This window comes from Symphalangus syndactylus, chromosome 5 (assembly GCF_028878055.3).
Source record: "Symphalangus syndactylus isolate Jambi chromosome 5, NHGRI_mSymSyn1-v2.1_pri, whole genome shotgun sequence".
NCBI lineage: Eukaryota > Metazoa > Chordata > Mammalia > Primates > Hylobatidae > Symphalangus > Symphalangus syndactylus.
This window is the reverse complement of record NC_072427.2, coordinates 20,255,664-20,275,456: the sequence shown is the minus strand read 5'-3', so window position 1 is coordinate 20,275,456 and position 19,793 is coordinate 20,255,664. Positions and strand designations below refer to the sequence as shown.

The 19,793-nt window shown below is 35.7% G+C and overlaps 1 protein-coding gene and 1 non-coding gene across 2 annotated transcripts in view; one reads left to right on the top strand and one right to left on the bottom strand.

Annotated features, from left to right (window-relative positions):
• AGBL1 (AGBL carboxypeptidase 1) overlaps positions 1–19,793 on the top strand; it is an 829,700-nt gene that overhangs the window by 84,969 nt on the left and 724,938 nt on the right. The gene's annotated exons all lie outside the window — the stretch shown is intronic.
• Positions 5,501–5,573, bottom strand: LOC129483756 (small nucleolar RNA SNORD74). The gene has a single exon (XR_008658253.1). It is a non-coding gene; the product is annotated as a small nucleolar RNA SNORD74 (small nucleolar RNA).

The following is a 19,793-nucleotide window of genomic DNA, read 5'->3' as shown; positions in this document are numbered from 1 at the left end:
TGGCGTTGTGAGTGGGTGCAGTGTCTGGAGATGTACTTGCTTAGCAGAGACAAGCCAACCCAGTTGGCTGGGAAGGAAAGGGTCAAAAGGGGGCCATCACACAAATGTGTAGCCATGGAAAGCTAGCTGCTTTTAAGAGTTTAGGCAGAGATTGTAGGATGACGACAGATTGAAAGCTTTCTGTCTAAGTTCAATTATAGTGCTATTTTAATATTAGATTTCTATGTGATCATTAGTCATCTTCAACAAAGCTAATGAGAAAAATGGGTAGAGAACAATAAATGGTTATTTAAAAGGAGTGAATTAGTATAAATCAGGTCTGAGTTTCTTTCATATGGTGCATCATAGGTATTCAATAAATGCCAGTTGAATGAATGAACACTGTTGTTTTGGTTTGCCTGAGTTGTCCTCTTTTAACTATCTATTGATTCATTCAGTAGTATTGTGGGGCTTTTATTATTGTCAGAGATTTGTGGGCATTGAGTTGAAAAGACACAGTCCTTGCCCTCAAGGAGTGTGTAGATACATGCACACATTAGCGTGTAAACAAATAAGATTAATGTGATCATGGGGGGGGATATTTAAGAGGGAGGGTTTCAGTCTGCTCAGGAATTAGCAAGGAGGAACTCACTGAGAGGGCAGCTTTTGATTTGAAATAGGGAAGGAATTTCTGGATGTTAATTTTATAAGAGCACCACATTCTAGGCAGAGGCAGAAGCAAGAGCAAAGACAAAAAAGCATGAAAACAATGAGTGATATGTATCAAGACAAAAAATTCCTATTCCTTAACCCAATTTTTCTTTTCTTAAACTATGTCCTAAAAAATCACTTTGAAATGTGAACTGAGATTAATGTGCAAAAATATCAATCACAGTATTATTTATAATTGGAAATATTATAACCTGAAAAAGCTCAATAATAGGGAAAGCTTTGTAAAAGTGATATATTTCCACATCATATTATGAAGCAACACACAAAAATAGGTTAGGAATGATGTTTGCTGTGGGAAACAGCTTATGATAAAATATTGACTAGAAAAAGTAAGTCTCAAAGTTCAGAGTGATATAATCTACATTCCCAGCAGCATATGCATGTCCATTTAATTGAATCCTCACCAACAATAAATATTACCATTTTTCTAAATTTTTATTACTTTGATTTGTGAGATTGTTGTCTTGATCTAAATTGCATTTCTCTGGTTATTGGATAGTTGAATATTTTTACGAGTTTCTCTGTTTTTTATTTCCTCTTTGTGAATTACATATTCCCATTCTTCTATTGTCTACTAAGATATTAGAGTGTTCCCACCTTAAAAAAAAGATAAGATATATAAACCAATGTTGATGGACATTAGGCAATGAAGGGAAGTGATTCCTGAGAGATAAGCCCTTAAATTCCCCCAGCTCATTGTCTCAGAGAGCTTCTAGATTGCAGTGCAGGGACGATGAACCCACTTGCAGCCCAGCAGACTCCCGGAGTTAAAGAAACATTTGGGAGACAGAGCTGAAGGTCTGGAGAAACCAAGGTGCATAGCATTTATAGGACAGAGTACTAGAAAGAAAGCTGCACAGAAGGAACACTCTGGAGATCTTCAGGGATTACCCTCAGGTATTTAGTTGGATATGCAAGCGTGCTTATAGGGAAATTAGCCAAAGCCAAAGAAAGACCACCTGAAGGAAATGGAGGGAACAATATCTGACACACACACAGGACTGGAAATAGTACTTGGTTCTGAAAGGCAGACTGGAAAACCTCATGACTCATGGGACATTGGATAAAGTACACAGGATTTTTCCTCAGTAGTGAAGAATAAAGTCATCCCTTGATATTCGTAGAAGATAGGTTGCAAGACCTCTTGTAGATACCAAAATGTGTGGAGGCCCAAGTACTTCATATAAAATATTGCAACAGTCGCATATAACCTATGCACATCCTCCTGTATACTTTTAAATCTTTAAATTACTTATAATACCTACAAATGTAAATGCTATGTAAATAAGTTGTTAGACTGTATTGTTTAGGGAATAATGACAAGGAAAAATCTGTTCATATTCAGCACAGATGCAATGTTTAAAAATATATTGGATCCACAGTTGGTTGAATCCATGTGTGTGGAACCCATGAATACAGAGAGCTGACTGTTGTTACCTCTAGACTGAGTGTTAGCTCTAGACCAGGGCTCTGGTCCTGCTAAACAAATATTAAAAGCAAGACCAGGAATCATAAAACTACTTCCAAGTAAATTAGCTGCATCCCAAGTCAAAGCCTCAGAATATTTATTGGAACACAAAAATATTCAGCACTAAGTGAGGTAAAAGTCACAATGTGTAGAATCCAAGAAGAAATTATCAGGCATGCAGAGGAACAGGAAAGTACTACCAATGATGAGGAGATAATTTATTCAATCAAAAACAGAACTGAGATAGATGTTATAATTATTAGGCAAGAACATTAAAGAGCTATTCTAACTATATTTCACATGTTCAAAAATTAAGTAATGACACAGAAGATATAAGAAAAACCCAAATTGAACCTCTAGAGATGAAATCTACAGTGTGTAAGAGATAAACACACTGGATTGAATTAAGGAAAATTAGATGTGGCAGAAGAGAAGATGAGCTTAAAAATACAGAAACAGAACATTTCCAAAATGAAACACACAGAGAAGAGATTTGAGAAGAAGAGAGCACTAGTGAACTATGGGGCAACTTCAAGCAGCCCAATACGTATAATTTGAGCCACTGGGGAGAGGAGAGATAGGTAGGGACAGAAAAAAGTATTTGAGGAAATAAAGGCTTAAATCTCTGAAATACAATTAAAATGATAGGGACACAGAAAACCATGTGCATAAGAAACATGAAAAAAACGACTCCAAGGAAAATTGTAATTAAACTTCTCAAAACCAGCCAGGTGTGGTGGCTCATGCGTGTAATCCCAGCACTTTGGGAGGCTGAGTTGGGCAGATTGCCTGAGCTCAGGAGTTCGAGACCCTGGGCCACATGGTGAAACCACCCTCTCTATGAAAAATACAAAAATTAGCTGGGCGTGGTGGCTCATGCCTGTAATCCCAGCTACTCAGGAGGCTGAGGCGGGAGAATTGCTTGAACCAGGTGGTGAACGTTGCAGTGAGCCGAGATCACACCACTGCACTCCAGCCTGGGCGACTGAGCAAGACTCTGTCTCCACAAAAACAAAAATAAACAAAAAACTCAAAACCAATGACAAAAAAAAAAAAAATATTCAAAGCACCCAGGAAAGGAAAAAAGATGCATTATGTATACACAAACAAAAATAAGAATCTAACAGATTTCTTGTTGGAAACAATGCAAGTGAAAAAACAATGGTGCAGCATCTTTAAAGTATGGAATTCTGTACTCAATGAAAATAGCTTTTAAAACTGCTGATGAAATAAAGACTTTTCAGACATATGAAAACTAAAAGACATCATCAACAGCAGACTCTCACGCCAAGAAATATTAAAAGAAAACTTCAGGCAGAAGGAAAATGATACGGGTGGAAAGATGTATCTATTCAAAAGACCAAGGAGTACTAGAAATGAGTAAATATATTTGATTTTAGATTATTATTTTAGTCTCTTTAAAAATAGCTAAGTATTTAAATAAAGGTAATCACAATGTAGTCCGGAGTTTATATTTTTTGTAAACTTAAAATATATGACAACAAAAGCACAAAGATCAGGAAGAGAGAAAACTATTCTATTATAAGTGTCTTATGTATTAAATGGTATATTAACAATTAAAGGTAGACTATGATAATTTGAAAATGTATACTAAAGCATCCACTAAAACAGTTAAGAGTTACAGCTAATAAGTTGACAAGAAGGTAAATTGTTATAAAAACATTCAATTCTTCCAAAAGAAGTCAGGAAAAGAGGCAAAGATAGTTAAGGAACAGGTGTGACAAATAGACAAAAAATTAACAAGAATGTAGCCTTAAACCTAACCGTACCAATAAGATGTCAATGTTGCATACTCTATGTAAGGGCAAATATATAATCATATTGATAAACCAGTGACTCAATTATGCTGCGTATAAGAATCACCATTCGCAATTGCAAAAATGTAGAACCAGCTCAAATGCCCACCAATCAACAAGTGTATAAAGAAATTGTGGTATAAATATACCATGGGATACTACTCAGCCATAAAAAGAAATGAAGTAGTGGCATTCACGACAACCTGGATGAAATTGGAGACTATTATTCTAAGTGAAGGAACTCAAGAATAGTAAACCAAACATCTTATATTCTCACTTATAAGTGGGAGCTAAGCTATGAAGATGCAAAGCATAAGAATGATAAAATGCACTTTGGAGACTTGGGGAAAGGGTGGGAGGAGTGTGAGGGATAAAAGACTACACATTGGGTACAGTGTACAGTGCTCAGGTGATGGGTGCACCAAAATCTCAGAAATCACCATTAAAGAACTTATTCATATAATCTTCACCTGTTCCCCAAAAACCTATTGAAATAAAAAATTTAAAATTGTGCTACATATAAGAAGCCCATTTAAAATTTCTTATTGATATATAATAATTATACATGTTTATGGAGCACATGTGATACTTTGATACATTCATACAATGTGTAATAATAAAATCAGAGTGTTTAGGATATCCATCACCTTGGACATTTATCATTTCTTTGTGTTGGGAATATTTCAAATCTTCTAGTTATTTTGAAATATATATCCTTGTTAACTATCATCACTTCACTATGCTATTGAACACTGGAACCTATTCCTTCTATCTAACTATGTTTGTACCCACATTAACCGATTTCTCTTCTCCCTTCCCCACTCCCAGCCTCTGGTAACTATCGTTCAACTTTCACCCCCATGAGATCAACTTTTTAGCTCAGACATATGACTGAGAAAAATGTGAGTGGTAGTTGTCTTTCTGTGCCTCGCTTATTTCACTTAACATAATGACCTTCAGATCCATCCATGTTGCTGGAAATGACAGGATTTCATTCTTGTTTAATGGTGGACTAGTATTCCATTGTGGATATAGACCACATTTAAAAAATCCATTTATCTGTTGATAAACACTTAGGTTGATTCCATATCTTGGCTATTGCGAATAGTGCTGCAATAAACATGGGAAGCAGGTATCTCTTTAATATACTGATTTCCTTTCTTTTGGTTAAATATTCAATAGTGTGATTTCTCGATTGCGTGATAGTTCTATTTTTAGTTTTTTTTTTTTGAAACTTCCATACTGTTTTCTATAATGGCTGTATAAATTTACATTCTGACAGGGTATACAAGTTCCTTTTTCTCCACATCCTTGCCAGCATCTGTTATTTTTTGTCTTTTTGATAACAGCCGTTCTAATTAAAGATTATATCTCATTGTGGTTTTGATTTGTGTTTTCTTGATGATTCGTGATAGTGAGCATTTTTTCATATATCTGTTGGCCACCTGTATGTCTTCTTTTGAGAAATGTCTATTTAGATCCTTTGACCACTTTATTATTATTATTTTCCCCATTTAAGCTGTTGGCATTCATCAATACTCTCAGATGTCTCTACCAACATAGGCTTCATCAGAAATCTTTGTCTACTTTTTAATGGAATTATTTGTTTTCTTACTATTGAATTGGGTTCCTTGTATATTCTGGTTATTAGTCCCCTGCCAGAGAGTTTGCAAATATTTTTTTTTCATTCAGCAGGTTGTCTCTTCATTCTGCTGATTGTTTCCTTTTCAGTGCAGAAGCTTTATAGTTTAATGTAGTCCCATTTGTCTGTTTATGTTTTTGTTGCCTGTGCCTTTGGGATCTTAGCCATCAAATCTTTAACTAGACCAACGTTCTGAAGAATTTCTCCAGTGTTTTCTTCTAGTAGTTTCATAGTTTTGGGTTTTACATTTAAGTCTTTAATCCATTCTGTGTTGATTTTTGTATGTGGTGAGAGATAGGGGTCCAGTTTCATTCTTCTGCATATGGATATCCAGTTTTCCCATCATCATTTGCTGAAGAGGGTGTCCTTTCTCCAAAGCACGTTATTGGTGCTTTTTTCAGAAATCAATTGACTATAAATAGGTGAATATCTTTCTGGGCTTTCTGTTCTGCTCTGCTGGTCTGTATGTCTGTTTCTATGATAGTACCATGCTGATTTTGTTGCTATAGCTTTGTATTATATTTTGAAGGCAGGTAGTGTAATGCCTCCAGGGTTGTTCATTTTGCTTAGGATTGCTTTGGCTATTTTGGGTGTTTTGTGGTTTCATATGAATTTTGGAGGTTTTTCTCTATTTCTGTGAAGGATGTCATTGGTATTTTGATGAGGGTTGCATTGAATCTGTAGATTGCTTTGGAGTAGTATAGTCTCAAGATTAATTTTAACAATATCAATTCTTCCAATCCATGAGCATGGGTATCTTTCCATTGGTTTGTGTCCTTTTCAATTTCTTTATCAGTGTTTTGTAGTTTTCCTTCTAGAGGTCTTTCACCTCTTGGTTAAATTTATTTCTAGGCATTTTGTTATTTTTTTGTAGCTATTGTAAATGGGATTGCTTTCTTGATTTATTTTTCAGCTAGTTTCTTATTAGTGACAGAAATACTACTGATATTTGTTGATTTTTTATACTGCGACTTTACTGAATTCAATGATCAGTTCTAAGAATTTTTTTTCATTATTATACTTTAAGTTTTAGGATACATGTGCACAAGGTGCAGGTTTGTTACATATGTATACATGTGCCATGTTGGTATGCTGCACCCATTAACTCGTCATTTAGCATTAGGTATATCTCCTAATGCTATCCCTCCCCCCTCCCCCCACACCATGACAGGCCCTGGTGTGTGATGTTTCCCTTCCTGTGTCCATGTGTTCTCATTGTTCAATTCCCACCTATGAGTGAGAACATGCGGTGTTTGTTTTTTTGTCCTTGTGATAGTTTGCTGAGAATAATGGTTTCCAGCTTCATCCATGTCCCTACAAAGGACATGAGTTCATCATTTTTTATGGCTGTATAGTATTCCATGGTGTATATGTGCCACATTTTCTTAATCCAGTCTATCACTGATGGACATTTGGGTTGGTTCCAAGTCTTTGCTATTGTGAATAGTGCCGCAATAAACATAGGTGTGCATGTGTCTTTATAGCAGCATGATGTATAATTCTTTGGGTATATACCCAGTAAAGGGATGGCTGGGTTAAATGGTATTTCTAGTTGTAGATCCCTGAGGAATCGCCACACCGAATTCCATAATGGTTGAACTAGTTTACAGTCCCACCAACAGTGTAAAAGTGTTCCTATGTCTCCACATCCTCTCCAGCACCTGTTGTTTCCAGACTTTTTAATGATCGCCATTCTAACTGGTGTGAGATGGTGTCTCATTGTGGTTTTGATTTGCATTTCTCTGATGGCCAGTGATGATGAGTACTTTTTCATGTGTGTTTTGGCTGCATAAATGTCTTCTTTTGAGAAGTGTCTGTTCATATCCTTTGCCCATGGGGTTGTTTTTTTCTTGTAAATTTGTTTGAGTTCATTGTAGATTCTGGATGTTATCCCTTTGTCAGATGAGTAGGTTGCAAAAATTTTCTCCCATTCCATAGGTTGCCTGTACACTCTGATGGTGGTTTCTTTTGCTGTGCAGAAGCTCTTTAGTTTAATTAGATCCCATTTGTCAATTTTGGCTTTTGTTGCCATTGCTTATGGTGTTTTAGACATGAAGTCCTTCCCATGCCTATGTCCTGAATGGTATTGCCTAGGTTTTCTTCTGGGGTTTTTATGGTTTTAGGTCTAACATTTAAGTCTTTAATCCATCTTGAATTAATTTTTGTATAAGGTGTAAGGAAGGGATCCAGTTTCAGCTTTCTACATATGGCTAGCCAGTTTTCCTAGCACCATTTATTAAATAGGGAATCCTTTCTCCATTTCTTCTTCTTGTCAGGTTTGTCAAAGATCAGATAGTTGTAGATGCATGGCATTATTTCTGAGGGCTCTGTTCTGTTCCATTGGTCTATATCTCTGTTTTGGTACCAGTACCGTGCTGTTTTGGTTACTGTAGCCTTGTAGTTTAGTTTGAAGTCAGGTAGCGTGATGCCTCCAGCTTTGTTCTTTTGACTTAGGATTGACTTGGCAATGGGGGCTTTTTTGGTTCCCTATGAACTTTAAAGTAGTTTTTTCCAATTCTGTGAAGAAAGTCATTGGTAGCTTGATGGGGATGGCATTGAATCTGTAAATTACCTTAGGCAGTATGGCCATTTTCACGATATTGATTCTTCCAACCCATGAGCATGGAATGTTCTTCCATTTGTTTGTATCCTCTTTTATTTCATTGAGCAGTGTTTTGTAGTTCTCCTTGAAGAGACCCTTCACATCCCTTATAAGTTGGATTCCTAGGTATTTTATTCTCTTTGAAGCAATTGTGAATGAGAGTTCACTCATGATTTGGCTCTCTGTTTGTCTGTTATTGGTGTATAAGAATGCTTGTGATGTTTGCACATTGATTTTGTATCCTGAGACTTTGCTAAAGTTGCTTATCAGCTTAAGGAGATTTTGGGCTGAGACAATGGGGTTTTCTAGATATACAATCATGCCATTCGCAAACAGGGACAATTTGACTTCCTCTTTTCCTAACTGAATACCCTTTATTCCCTTCTCCTGCCTGATTGTCCTGGCCAGAACTTCCAACACTATGTTGAATAGGAGTGGTGAGAGAGGGCATCCCTGTCTTGTGCCAGTTTTCAAAGGGAATGCTTCCAGTTTTTGCCCATTCAGTATGATATCGGCTGTGGGTTTGTCATAGATAGCTCTTATTATTTTGAGATACATCCCATTAATACCTAATTTATTGAGAGTTTTTTTTAGCATGAAGCATTGTTGAATTTTGTTGAAGGCCTTTTCTGCATCTATTTGAGATAATCATGTGGTTTTTGTCTTCAGTTCTGTTTATGTGCTGGATTACATTTATTGATTTTTGTATGTTGAACCAGCCTTGCATCCCAGGGATGAAGCCCACTTGATCATTGTGGATATGATTTTTGATGTGTTGCTGGATTTGGTTTGCCAGTATTTTATTGAGGATTTTTGCATCAATGTTCATCAAGGATGTTGGTCTAAAATTCTCTTTTTTTGTTGTGTCTCTGCTGGGCTTTGGTATCAGGATGATGCTGGCCTCATAAAATGAGTTAGGGAGGATTCCCTCTTTTTCTATCGATTGGAATAGTTTTAGAATGAATGGTACCAGCTCCTCCTTGTACCTCTGGTAGAATTCTTCTGTGAATCCATCTGGTCCTGGACTTTTTTTGGTTGGTAAGCTATTAATTATTGCCTCAATTTCAGAGCCTGTTATTGGTCTATTCAGAGATTCAACTTCTTCCTGGTTTAGTCTTGGGAGAGTGTATGTGTCAAGGAATTTATCCATTTCTTCTAGATTTTCTAGTTTATTTGCATAGAGGTGTTTATAGTATTCTCTGATGGTAGTTTGTATTTCTGTGGGATCGGTAGTGATATCCCCTTTGTCATTTCTTATTGTGTCTATTTGATTCTTCTCTCTTTTCTTCTTTATTAGTCTTGCTAGCAGTTTTTGGTGTAGTCTTGGATTTTCTAAATATAAGATCACGTTATATAAAAAGAGAGACAATTTGACTGTTTTGCAATTTAAGTGACTTTTATTTCTTTCTCTTGCTAGGGATTGTTCCGGCTAGAACTTTCAGTACTATGTTGAGTATGAATAGTGATAGTGGGCAACGTTGTCTTGTTCCACTTCTCAGAAGAAATTCTCTCAGCTTTTCTCCATTTATTATGATACTAGCTGGGTTTGTCACATGTGGCTTTTATTATGTTTCTTATGTTTTATTATGTTTCTACTATGCCTAATTTGTTGAGTTTTTTATCATGAAGGAATTGTTCAATTTTATGAAATGCTTTTCTACATCTTTTGAGAAGACTGTATGGTTTTTATCTTCCATTCTGTTTATATGATGTGTCACAGTTATTGATTTGTATATGTTGAACCATCCTTGCACTCCTGGGATAAATCCCCCTTGATCATGGTATATTATCTTTTTGATGTGTTGTTGGTTTGCTAGTATTTTGTTTGCTCTATTTTGTTGAGGACTTTTGCATCTATGTTCATTAGGGATATTGATCTATAGGTTTCTTTTTTTGTTGTATCCTTGTTTGGTTTCAGTGTCAGGGTAATGCTGGTCTTTAATTTTTTGGAATAATTCGAGAAAAATTGGTATTAGCACTTCCTTATAAGTTTGGTAGAATTCATCAGTAAAGACATCTGGTCCTGAGTTTTTGTTGTTGTTGTTGTTAGGGGACTTTTTATTACTCATTCAATCTCATACTCATTATTATTCTGTTCAGATTTCCTATTTCTTCCTGGTTCAATCTTGGTAGATTGTATGTATCCAGGGATTCATCATTTTCCTCTAGGTTTTCTAATTTGCTAGCATATAGTTGTTCATAATAGTATCTAATGATTCTTTGTATTTCTGTGGTACCTGGAGTAATACCTCCTGTATCATTTCTGATTTTATTTATTTGGGTCTTCTCTCTTTTTTGTTAGTCAGTTAGCAGTTTATTGATTTTATTTATTTTTTAAAAACTTCATTTCATTGATCCTTTGTATTTTTTTAGTCTCTATTTCATTTAGTTCTGCTCTGATCTTTATTATTCCTTTCTTTCTACTATTTTTGGGTTTGGTTTGTTCTTGCTTTTCTAGTTCCTTGAGGTGCATCACTAAATTGTTTATTTGAAATTTTCTACTTTTTTGACATAGGCATTTTTTTGCTATAAACTTCCCTCTTAGCCCTGCTTTTACTGTATTCCACAGATTTTGGTATGTTGCATTTTTACTTTCATTTATTTCAAGAATTTTAAAATTTCCTTCTCAATTGCTTCCTTGACCCAATGGCCATTCAAGAGCACGTTGTTTAATTTCACTTATTTCCAAATTTCCTTTTATTATTGAGTTCTAGTTTTATTCCACTGTGATCTGAAAAGATACTTGATAGGATTTTGATGCTTAAAATTTACTGAGATTAATTTTGTGGCCTAACATATGGTCTGTCCTGGGGAATGTTCCATGTGCTGATGAGAGGAATGTGTATTCTGTGGCTGTTTGGTGAAATGTTCTATAAATGTTAGGTCTACGTGTTCTAAAGTGCCATTTAAATCCAATTTTTTTTGCTGATTTTCTGTCTAGATTATCTGTCCAATGCTGAAAGTGGGGTGTTGAAGTCCCCAACTATTATTGAATTGGAGTCTATCTCTCCAGTAAGGTCAATGGTGGGTAGAGCAGGTTAATCTCCAAGTTCCCTGATTGTGCTAGCATGGGGAGTGATGCCAGGTGGGGCAGACCTGTCCTGAAGCCTGCTGATGGTGCACATAAGCACCCAAACTGGCAAGCAATATTGATGTGTACGTCCCTAGATGGTGTGGTCATGGTGGTGGCAGTGGTGAGGACAGGCTTGTCTTTAGGCCCCAGGAGGGCTCCCAGACAGACCAGACTCCAAGCCTGCTGAAAGCACACGCATGTGCAGAGTGTCTGTGTCTGGGGATGCAAGGTTGCTGTCAGTGGCAGCAGCCCCAGTCAGGTGGCTCTTAGGTTCTGGGGAGTGCATGCTTCAGCTCCCTTTGTCCTGGAGAAAGCTTCCCTGGTGCACTGCACTGCCATCCACTGGGATGTAGAATACCACGTGGGCTAGAGTGCTGGGGACCTGGCTGCAATGCTGGGCCCAGCCTGCCTACTTGGTGGACATGAGGAAATATCAGTGGGGCTCCATGGATGTGGAAATTTAGGGGTTGTTGGGCCCCAGGGCAGAATGTCATCTGGTGGGGCCTGGGCTCTTAAAATGGCTGTGTGTTGCAGCTGCTTGTGTCTGGGGAGTGTGTGGGATCCAGCCTAAACTACATCTCTGGAACAATGTCATGGTATGAACACTAGGCAGCTTCATATACTAGTCTCAGGGCCCATGAGGGCTGAGGGGCTCTCCTGTGGCTAGGATTGCAGGAGTCTGTGGAAATGTGGAGTCGTGGGGATCCTTTGCTCACCTTTTCCCTGCACTGGGGAGTTTCTTCTGACACAGAGCTGTTCTTAATTCTGGCCAGGCCAGATGCTTAGCTTCCCTCTCCTTCCATGCCTCAGAGATTCCCTGGGTGCCTCCAGGTAGCCATCTTGAAGTCTCTCCACTCAGAGCTGTGTATAAACACACTTTAAATATAAAGACTCGAGTGGGTTAAAAGTAAAAGATGAAAAAGATACACCAAGCTAATGATAATCAAAAGAAAGCTAGGAAGCTTTTTCTAATATCAAATAAAGTAGATTTCAGAGCATAGAATATTGCCAGGTATAAAAAAGTAATTCCATAATAGTAAAGGGTCAGTTTATTAGGAGCAAATGGAAGCCCTAAATGTTTACCTAGTAACAGAGCTTCAAAATAATTGATGTAAAAACTGATAGAACTGCAAGGAAAAATAGATCCATGACTTTAGTTGGAGATTTTAATAACCCTTTCTGAATAATTGACAGAATGAGTAGAGAGAAAATCAGTAAGAATATAGATGATTTAAATAACACTATCAATCAATGTGGCTTAATTGATATTCATAGGATACTTTACCCACCTACAGCAGACTATACATTCTTTTCAATTGCAATAGAATTTTTACAAAGATAGATAATATTATGAACCATAAAGCCAGTCACAATGAATTTTTAAGAATTCAAATGGTATTAAGTATGTTCTCTGACCACAAGGGAATTAAATTATCAACAACAGAAAGTTTTCTGTAAGAGTCCCCAAAATATGAAAATTAAATAATGTACTTCTAAAGGAACTATAGGTCAAAGAAGAAATCAAAAGTGAAACTAGAAAGTATCTTGAACTGAATGAAATTAGTACAGCATATTAAAATCTCTGGGATGCCACATTCTTGGGGGAAATTTATAGACCAATAGGCACATATCAGAAAAGAAGAAAGATGGGATATTTCATCAACAACCTCAGCTTCCACCATAAGAAAAGGGAAAAAGAAGATTGAAATATAAAGTAAGTAAAATGAAGGAAATAAGAAAAATCAGAATAGAAATAAATAAAATTACAAATAGAAAAACAATAAACAATTCAATCAAAAGTTGGTTCTTTGAGATCAATACAATTGATAAAACTCCATTCCAGGCTGGGCGTGGTGGCTTATACCTGTAATCCCAGCACTTTGGGAGGCCAAGGTGGGCAGATCACGAGGTCAGCAGATCAAGACCATCCTGGCCAACATGATGTAACCCTGTCTCTACTAAAAATACAAGAAAATTAGTTGGGCGTGGTGGCACCTCCCTGTAATCCCAGCTACTCGGGAGGCTGAGGCAGAAGAATCGCTTGAACCAGGGAGTTGGAGGTTGCAGTGAGCCAAGGTCACACCACTGCACTCCAGCCTGGTGACAGAGCGAGACTCTGCCAAAAAAAAAAAAAAAAAAAAAAAAAAAAAAAAAAAAAAAAAAAAAAATTCCAATCCAGACTGATAAGAAAAAAAGAGAAGACACAAATGACCAGTATCAGAAATGAGAGGCAAAATTCCTACAATTTCTGTAGATATGCAAAGGATAATAAGGAAATACTACCAACAACTTTGTGCCAATAAATTGGACAACTTAGATGAAATGGAAAAATTTCTTGAGAGACATAACTATCAAAGCTCACCCAAGAAGAAAAAGATAACCTATATAGCCCTATATTTGGTAATTGAATTGAATGTATGGTTAAATTATCCCCACAAAGAAAAGTCTAGTTTAGATGGGTTCCCTGGTGAATTCTACCAAACACTTAAAAATAAATAATAACAATTCTGTACAAACTCTTGGAGAAAATTTAAGAAGAGACAGTATTTTCCAACTTATTCAATGAAGCCAGCATTACCTTGATACCAAAAGCAGGCAAAGACTTTACAAAGAAGGAAAACTTCCAACCAATATCTCTTAAGAACAGAGATGCAAATATTCTTAACCCAATTTTAGTAAATTGGTATCGACAATATATACAAGATCAAGATCAAGTGATATTTGTTGCAAGAATGCAAGACTGGTTTAACACATGTAGAAATCATTATATATAATTTATTATATAAAAAAACTAAAAAAACCCAACAATATATGATTATCTCCATGGACCCAGAAAAAACATTTGACAAGATCTACCATTTCCCAATAAAAAACTCAATACATTAGAAATAGAAGGGAACTTTCTCAATAAATCACATCTATGAAAACTGTTAAGTGATATCATACTTCATGGTTAAAAGACTGAATGCTTCCCCAGTAAGATCAGAAAAAAAACTAGAATGTCTACTCTCATTAAATCTATTTAACATTATATTGGCGATTCTAGTCAGTGAAATAAGGCAAGGAAAAGAACTAAAAGACATCCATCTGGATAAAGAAGATGTAAAACTATTTGCAGATGATTATCTTTGTAGAAATTCCAACAGAATCTATACACAAAAAATTACAAGAACTAATAAGTGAGTTTACCAAGGTTCCAGGATGCAAGATCAACATACAAAAAATTATATTTCTACATAGTGCAACAAATTATTGGAAATACGTCACTGAAAATTTTTAATAATATAGTTTACAATAGCAATATAAATGTAAAAACTTAGGGATAAATCTGCCAAAAGATGTAAAAGACCTGTACACTGCAAGCTACAAAACAATGTTGAAACAAATGAAAGAAGACATAAACAGATAACTAGAGGTAATGGTTCAGAAGACTTGATATTGGCAAAATGTCAATTTTCCTTAAATTGATCTATAGATTCATTGCATTCCCAGTGAAAATTGTGAAGGCTTTCTGTATGTTGTAGAAACTGATATATTGATTATAAAATTCATAAAGAAAGACAAAGGACCTAGAATAGCCAAAGCAAATTTGAAAAAAAAGAACAAAATTGGAGGACAAAGAATACTTTAAGACTTATCATAAAGCTACAGTATGGAAGATAGTGGGGTATCGGTGTCAAGATAGATTAATGGAACAGTATAGACACTTCAAAAATAAACCCACACGCATGAACAATTAATTTTTGGCACAGGCAAATTTCATAGAGGAATAATAGTATGTTCAATAAATGGTGCTGGAAAATCTGGATATCCATATGCAAATGATAGATTTCAGCTTATACTTTACAACATAAACAAAGATGAATATAAAATGGATAATAGACTTAAATGTGCAACCTACAGCTATAACATTTCTGGAAGAAAACGCAAAGGAAAACGTTTGTGGTCTTCAGCTAGGCAAAAATTATTTATGTAACAGCAGTGAAAACACAATTTATAAACAATTGATAAACTGAACTTTATCAATATAAAAAACTTCTGTAGCTCAAAAGGCACTATTAAGAGAATGAAGACACAGGCTACACACTGGGAGACAATATTTGCCAATCAGGTACCTTGTAAAAAAGTTTTATTCTGTATATACAAAGAACAGTTAAAATTAAATAATAAAAAAGAACAATTAAAAATGGACAAAAGATTTGAACAGATATGTCACTAGGGAAGATATACAGATAGCAAATATGCACATAAAATATGCTCAACATCAGAATTAATTAGGGAAATGCATACTAAAACTGTAATATGATACTACTATACACTTTTAGAATGGTTAGAATTTAAAAGACTGACCATCACAAGAATTGGCAAAGAAGAACACGAACACTCACACTTTGCTGGTGGGAATGAAGAAATGGTGCAACCACTTTGGAAAACAGTCTGGCAGTTTCTTAAATATTAAACACACACCTATCATATCATTCACCCACTCCTCTTCTAGGTATTTATTTACACAACAGAAATGAAAGCATATATTCTTACAAAGACTCATTTACAAATCTTCATTACTTCATTCTTTGTTTGTAATAGCCGAAAACTGGAAACAATCCTTACATGTATCAACTGGTGAATAAACTGTAATGTGTTCATACAATAGAATATTGTTCAACAATACAAAGAGAAAATTATTGATATATGCTGCAACATGAATAAATCTCAAAATAATTATGCTGAGTGAAAAATGCCAGATAAAAAAGTATATACTGTATTATACCATTTGTATTAAATTCCAGAAAATGTAAATTAACTGTGGTGAGAAAAGGAAGATGAACGGCTGTCTGGAGATGGGGGTTGGAGGTAAATATGGAGTAGGAGGGAGGGATTATAAAGAAGAATGAGGAAAATTTGAGGAGGATATTGATATTCATTATCTAGATTGTGGTTATGTTTCAAAGGTACGTACATGAAATCTCATCAAGTTGTACACTTTAAATGTGTATAACTTATTGCCTGCCAATAATAAGTCAATGCATCAGTCAAAAAACTAAAAAAGTTCTCTTTGTATTAAAGAATATGCACAGTAAAATCTTTAAAGAAGGATACCAATAACTAGTTATTTTGAATGGTGGGGGGTAAATAATTAACTTTATTTTTTGTGTAACATTAGAAATGACTTTTGTAATTATAAAAATTAAAATTAAATGAAAATAATTTCAGTACTGTCTAGTCTAAAATATATTCTTTTTGGTTGTGTGGCTACAGGCAAATGCATTATAACTAACAACATCAATAATTAGATCATGCATTCATTAGTTCAAAAAGGAATCGAGGGGAGTTTTGACAGATGAACTAGATTTAATTCATCAGTGCTGGGGATGGAAAGGAAGGGAATAAAATAGAGAAGGGTTTTTTGAGCAGAGAATAAAACCATTAGAAAATGCATAAAGCAAGAAGTGGACTGGTTTCGGTGGGACAAATAATTGGTTGGATATTAATATAAGGTAACATTTGAGATGGGTGGTAATGGGAGAGAAAGGCATAAACCAATTCAAGATCTTGTCTCTATATCTTGTCCACTTTCCCCCTTGTTTCCTTTTTTTCTCTCTGCTCCTCTTCCTCCCTTCCTCTCTTCTTCCCTTTCCCTTCTCTTCTTTTCCCTTTGTCATCTTAGGTTTTTTGCATGCTAGGGAAATTCCTTGTGTTTGTTTACAACCTGAATAATTCAGTTTTCTGCTACATTCTATCTGCTGTTCACTGTCTCCCACAAAGTATCTAACTGTATTTTCTATATGTATACATTCAGTTCTTTATATTCTTAGATTAATGGTCTCATGACAGCTTTGGTCGAGTGTTATAGACCCAAATGGCCCCTAGAATATTCTCGAGAATGCACATCACGTACTTCCAAATTAATTTCCTTTTTCTAAATTGCATTTACTCTCTTTCACAAGAAGTTACCCCTTGAATTTTCAGGAAATTGATTACCTCCTTTTTTTGAACTAAAGAATAGTTTTCTTTGCTATTTCAGCATTGCAGAAGCAGAGCTGTTCTCTCAGTATTATTTTTAATTAATAAGTCACATTGGATTATGCTGGAGTTTGATATAGGTCTCCACTCAAATATTTTATAGGAGGATCTATAAGGTCAGAATAAAAGAAGCAAAAGGAAACCCTAGTACAATTTTAGCAGTTTACGTGTGGCGTTTGCAGTTTACAGTTTCCTTGGAGAAGGAGTGTAGTGAAACAGGTCTATATCCATAGCAACAGATGTTGTTATTTTATTTCAGTATCACTGATATGATGCTCCCCATTATGGCTAATTCTCATGTGTGTGTGTGATTAAGAGCAAACCTTGAGGAGTTCTTATATGCGGGTTTACTAAGGAGGAAGGTAATCAAACTCATGCTTGTCTAAAAGATTCTTATGTGGTTTTGACCTTGAGTTCTTGTTTCTCTGGGATAGGGGATTTCTCCAGTGTTTACTCGTGCCTCTGTCCCATCTCTGGCTATCAGAGAGTCTTCTAAATATTTTACTTTGGCATATTCCATTCCTGTTTCTCAGGACTGCTAAAATTTTTGCAGTTTGAATATTTCTATGAGACTTTCTTTTTTTTCTTTTATTTTTATTATTATACTTTAGGTTTTAGGGTACATGTGCACAATGTGCAGGTTTGTTACGTATGTATCCATGTGCCATGTTGTTTTGCTGCACCCATTAGCTCGTCATTTAGCATTAGGTATATCTCCTGAGACTTTCTAAAGGGTAAATAAAACAATCTTTCACTCTATGACATAGCAGTAAGTTTCTTAGTTCCATAGAATCTTTAAACGCTTTATGCAAATGAAAAAGTAAAAGGTACTCAATTTAATACCCTCACTTTATAAACAAGAACAATGAGTCTAAAATAGATGATTTCCTATAATTTACTCAAGTAAATAGTGGGTAGAAAAGCTCTCCAGGTCTCCTGATGTCCTATGCATATCTATTTTCACCACACCATGCTGTAGCATGATGACTTTTTTCCTCAAATTTAAAAACAGAAATGATTAAATGACTAGAATAAATAAATAAAACATGTGCAGTGGACGGTTTTACTGGAGCCCAAGGGCTCTAAAGAGGAAAGAGCCAGCCTCAGGCCTCTGTTTCCTTGAGGATAAACTAATTTGTTTTTGAAAATGGTCCACCCTAATCATAGTAATCCTCATCACACATAATAAAATCACATTTTATATGGCGTTTCAGGCCAAATGAATCCCCCCAAAATGCTTTTCAGAGCTAATACCAAAGTCCCTCACTTAGATGATGCCATTATGGAATTAAATAATTAAACCACAGAACTCAAATATAAAAGGGTAAGAGGGAAGGTGGAAAATGATCATTCTGAAACAAGATCAAGAGTCAATGAGGCAGAGAAACATGAGTCAGTTCCAGATGGCAGCCACCCACTAATCCTGAGCGCACGTGTGCCCCCCTGCCATCTCTTGGTAGCCGTGGGTATTACAGCTCCAGTTTGCCACAGCCACAAGCTGGTATACACATTCCTTAAGACAGAAAGAGATAAAGTGTTATAATGTCTTATTGATAGAGATGTGATTTCCAAGAAATGCAAAGAAAATTGCTTTTAAAAAATTTAATTTGCTGATTTTTCTTTCCATTGTTGGGAGAACCCAAATATTGACTTCTTAAATTTTGTTTGTAGTGGGGACAAATGTTCATTCCAAGTAGCATCCTAGTAGTAGTCTTTTTCTCATCAGGGTTGCAGTGAAGGCTGAAATGAGTTCATTGAATAATTAGTCATAAGGTCAATAGTAATTCTGTTTGTTAAAGCAGAAATATAAGAGTGTATTTTGGAGGGCAATTGTTAAGAGGCTTTTGATTTTCTTTTTATGCATGATCTATTCTTTCTTTTTTTTTTTGTCTCAAGAGGACAAACAGCTTAAAAAGGGAGTCTTAAAATCATTTCCTGAATTTGAATGTTGGCCTGCCTTGCTAGGTTGGGGAAGTTCTCCTGGATAGTATCCTGCAGAGTGTTTTCCAACTTGGTTCCATTCTCCCCGTCACTTTCAGGAACACCAATCAAACGTGGATTTGGTCCCTTCACATAGTCCCATATTTCTTGGAGGCTTTGTTCATTTCTTTTTACTCTTTTTTCTCTAACCTTGAAAATGGCCATACTGCCCAAGGGAATTTATAGATTCAATGCCATCCCCATCAAGCTACCAATGACTTTCTTCACAGAATTGGAAAAAACTAAAGTTCATGTGGAACCAAAAAAGAGCCCACATCGCCAAGTCAATCCTAAGCCAAAAGAACAAAACTGGAGGCATCAAGCTACCTGACTTCAAACTATACTACAAGGCTACAGTCAAAATTGACAAATGGGATCTAATTAAACTAAAGAGCTTCTGCACAGCAAAAGAAACTACCATCAGAGTGAACAGGCAACCTACAGAATGGGAGAAAATTTTTGCAACCTACTCATCT